This window comes from Suncus etruscus, chromosome 20, assembly GCF_024139225.1.
Source record: "Suncus etruscus isolate mSunEtr1 chromosome 20, mSunEtr1.pri.cur, whole genome shotgun sequence".
Classification (NCBI taxonomy): Eukaryota; Metazoa; Chordata; class Mammalia; order Eulipotyphla; family Soricidae; genus Suncus; species Suncus etruscus.
The window spans coordinates 34,568,867-34,573,786 of NC_064867.1; positions in this window are offsets into that span (position 1 = coordinate 34,568,867).

The following is a 4,920-nucleotide window of genomic DNA, read 5'->3' on the forward strand; positions in this document are numbered from 1 at the left end:
GACGGGTGAGTGGCTGAGATCTCAAGAGATCCCCCTAGGGGCACCCCTCACACCCCAAAAGGTCCCACTGACCTTCCCCCCTTCCTGCTGCCCATCACACACTCCTCTGCTTTGCCGAACTGTCAAAGGCTCTCGGGTTTTGGCAGGAGCTTGCAAGGCCCGGAACCAAAAGCAAGCGGGTCGCGGGGCAGCGTCGGACCCAAAAGACAGCAACACCCTCCCGGCGCCCGAGACCGGAAGTGGCCCTCTCCGCCGCCTCAGGACCTCGAAAACCCGAGGACCCCCCCTCCGAACCGCCCCTAGGGCGGCCCCGCAGCTCCCCCAAACCCGGTCTCGCCTCCTAGTCTCCCCTCAACACAATCCCCGGGGTCCCCGGACCCAGCCTCGCCCCGCAGCTCCCCCTCTAGCCTCCGCACCGCCACCTGCCGGAAGCAGCCCGGAGGCAGAGCACAAGGGGAGAGACTTAAACGCGGAATCGTGGCTCCTATTGGTCCAATAGGTGGGAGGCGGGACTCCAAGCAAAATAGAGTGTCTTCATTTGTTCTAAAAATCAGGCTGGGAGGCGTGGCTATGTGATTGACGTCGCACTCCTATTGGTCAGCAGCAAGGAGGGTCGTGGCCACTCCCGCCCGGAGGAGACTAAGGAGCGGGGGCGGGACCTACGCTGGAATCAAGGCTTTCATTGGTTTAGAAAGCAGGAGGCGGGACTTCAAGCAATAGAGATCGCTCATTGGTTATAAAATATGACATAAAGGCGTGGCTATTTGATTGTCGGGCGATTCTATTGGTCATCAGCCAGGAGGGGGCGTGGTGACTCTCGCCCTGGTCCAGACAACCACCCCGCCCGGAGGAAACTAAGAAGAGGAACGGGGGCTGGACCTAGGCAGGAATCTAGGTTCCTATTGGTCCAACGGGCGAGAGCTCTCTCATTGGTTAGAAAATTTAGAAGTGGAGGCGTGGCTATCTGATTGACGGGGTGCTTCTATTGGTCAGCAGCAAGGAGGGGGCGTGGCCATTCCCGCGCTGGTCCAGACACCCGCCCGGAGGAGACTAAAGAGAGGATGCTGTCCTGTATCCCTAGCAGGCGCTCGCCAGTAGGAGGCGCCACAGGCCTCGATCCCCCGCAGCGCTGGTACTCAGTATTCCTGACTGCCCAGATTTCAGGGAAACTGACTCAGAGAAATCAGGAGATGCCCCCACAAAGTGGCAGAATCATCCCCGGCTGCTCTAGGGAACTTTTGCATGATTTAATTCCTTGCAATGAAATTAGCTCCTTCTTTGCAACTTCTACTGGATTGTTCTGTGTGTGTGTGTGGGGGGATGCTTTAGGGGGTGCTTTTCCCATATCCACAGTCCTAAGACTACTTCACATCTCCACCGTTATTAATCTAGTGGGCCTAGGTTTCCTTCACGCTTGGTTTTCGTTGGCAGGCCAAGGTGGTGCTCAGGGCTCACCCCTGGCTCTGCATTCAGGGATCACACCTGGTGGGGCTCAAGGGATCCTATGTGGTGCCAGGGATTAAACTCATGTAGGCCTAGCCTTCATGCACTGTCATCCCAGCCCCTCATTTGTCATTTTAAAATCAAGCAGCTAAGGCAATTTCTTTGCACTCCATCAACCTAGGTTGAGCTTCAGTATCTCCTATGGTCCCCTGAGCATAGGAGTAACCCCTGGACATCAACAGGTGCGACCCAAAACAAATAAACAGAATCGCTGGGGGGGGGGAGTTGGAGGCATAGAGATATATAGGGATAGGGAGCTTACCTTGCATGCAGCTGATTTGAGTTTGATCTCTAGCACCCACATATGGCACCATGTAATGGCACATTGTGCCCCTAGTCCACCAGAAGTGATCCCTTATATGTTCCTCCCGGCCCATTAGAGTACTTCTTTTTTGTTTTGGTTTTTCTTGGGGGGGGGTTGTTTTTGGGTCACACTCGGCAGCACTCAGGGTTTACTCCTGGCTCTGTGCTCAGAAATCATTCCTGGCAGGCTCGGGGGACCATATAGGAATCTGGGAATCAAGTGGGGTCCATCCTGGGTGGGCCACGTACAAGGCAAACACCATACCACTGTGCTATCTCTCCGGCCCCTGGAGTGATCCTTAAGAGCAGAGTCAGGATTAAGCCCTGTACACTGCCAACTGTGGCCCAAAACACGCCCCCCCCCAGTTGTTGTTTTAACTAAATCATTGAGGTGGGACTTTTTTTTTCCATGTTAGGAAACTATCTGAATTTGTTTTCTTTGCCTATTTTTTAATATAAACTATTATTTAATTACAAACACGATTGTAGTTGGAATTCAGTCATTAACAGACATCCTCCTTCACCAGTGCAACATTCCCATCACCAATGCCCCCATCTCCCTCCTCCCCATCCCCTGCCTGTATTTGAGACAGGCATTTTACTAGTTACTTTTTTTTTTAAGTTTAGTAAGCTCTTAAAAAAAAAAAAAGAGGGGCCGATGCAGTGGCGCTAGAGGTAAGGTGTCTGCATTGCCAGTGCTAGCCTAGGACGGACCGCCGTTCAATCCCCTGGCGTCCCATATGATCCCCCAAGCAGGAGCAACTTCTGAGTGCATAGCCAGGAGTAACCCCTGAGTGTCACAGGGTGTGTCCCAAAAACAAAAACAAAACAAAACAAAAAAGATGAGTTAAAAAATACAATAATAATGGTGTGAGAGGGGCCGGCGAGGTGGTGCTAGAGGTAAGGTGTCTGCCTTGCAAGCGCTAGCCAAGGAAAGGACCACGGTTCGATCCCCTGGCGTCCCATATGGTCTCCTCAAGCCAGGGGCAATTTCTGAGCTCATAGCCAAGAGTAACCCCTGAGCATCAAATGGGTGTGGTCCGAAAAACAAAACAAACAAACAAACAAACAAAAAATAATGGTGTGAGAGCGGCAATTGTTGTTTACATAGGCCTAGCAAAATATGGAGAAAGTGGGTGGGGGGAAGCCTAACCTAAATACAAAGAGAATTTACCCTAAAGTTTTCTGGCATAAGACCAACTCTGAGCTCCAGGCATAATAGGTTGTCTAACCCCTGAGTCATTCTCTGTGGTCCTGGTGAAATTTTTCGCACATTAGCTGTTGTTGGCGTCAGGTTCCTGTAGTTAAAGATTCTGGTTTCTGTGCATTTCTTTCATCAAAGTCAGGATGATGTGGCGTGTTCTCTAGTTTCACCTCACCATTAGATGTGGAGACCCCTACCCTGCAAGCAGGTTGTTGCTGTTGCTAGTTGTCTCCACCTTCCTTCACTGTGTACCTGTGCTTGCTTCCCTACTGGGTTTCTGAGAAGTCCCCCCTCAAAGACATTTCCTGATATGGGACTGCAGGGAGTCATTTTGCAGACTCCAGAAGGCCAAATCACAGACCAAAGTGGTGTCCGGGATTCAACACCCTCCTCCTGATTATTTCTAAAGACATAAAAGGGACATGGATATCTCCTTTGTATATTTTAGATGTATTCCCTTAAAAACTATTACTTTTGGGGGCCGGAGAGGTAGCATGGAGGTAAGGCATTTACCTTTCATGCAGAAGGTCATTGGTTCGAATCCCGGAGCCCCATATGGTCCCCCGTGCATGCCAGGAGCAATTTCTGAGCGCCGAGCCAGGAAAAACCCCTGAGCACTGCTGGGTGTGACCCAAAAACCACACACACACACACACACACACACCAAAAACAAAACAACTATTACTTTTTTAATATCCTCTTATATTGTGACAATTTTGCCCACTGTTGTTATTTATTTTTCTTTTTTCTTTGTGATCTGTTCAATAATGAATTCTGGTAAAGAGTCTCTCTGTTTAGAGTTCATGTCACAACCAAATTAAGGAGATTGTTGGACTTGTTCCCTCGGCCCCAGATGTACTAATAATACCTTGTGGCATTGTTCCTCTTTTGCATAGGTACATTAAAATGGGAAAATATTAACATATGCAAACAAGTTATCTAATAGAGATGGGAACACAAATTTTGTAATGCAGTTAGGCCTTATACCCTGAACATTGGCTTAATGACTTGGCTCAGGCCTCAAAAGAATGGGCATTGCTCATATACCCCTGAACCACGGATACCATTCATGGAAACAATCACAATCGTCTAACAGTGGTCCTCAAACTATGGCCCGAGGGCCACGTATTTGTATCTGTTTTGTTTCTTCATTGCAAAATAAGATATATGCAGTGTGCATAAAAATTCGTTCCTAAGTTTTGTTTTTACTATAGTCAGACCCTCCAATGGTCTGAGGGACAGTGAACTGGCCCCCTGTTTAAAAAGTTTGAGGACCCCTGGATAACATCACAAGGAAACAAACTTCTACCAGGGAAGACCCTACACCGCTGCCCTAGCACTGACTTACTTCAAAGAGTGTTCTCTTTGCCTATTTTTAAAATTTAATTTATTTAAAGAAAATGCATTACATAGTTAACATAACTGATAATAATACATTTTTAGGAAGACCAAAAGCAACACATTTTTTAAATAGAAAGTTGAAAGAGGGGCCGGAGAGATAGCATGGAGGTAAGGCGTTTGCCTTTCATGCAGGAGGTCATTGGTTCGAATCCCGGAGCCCCATATGGTCCCCTGTGCCTGCCAGGAGCAATTTCTGAGCCTGGAGCCAGAAATAACCCCTGAGCACTGCCGGATGTGACCCAAAAACCAAAAAAAAAAAAAAAAGAAAGTTGAAAGAAAAACTAAAGAGATGGAAGAGGAAAGGAGAGTATTTTGAAAACTATTGACTCATATTGAATTCAATGAAGCACCAGCAGAAAGTTTAATAAGTTCTTATTTTTTATAAAAAAAAATAAAAGGGGGGGGGCGGAAAGATAGCACAGCAGCGTTTGCCTTGCAAGCAGCCAATCCAGGACCTAACGTGGTTGGCTCGAATCCCGGTCTCCCATAAGGTCCCCCGTGCCTGCCAG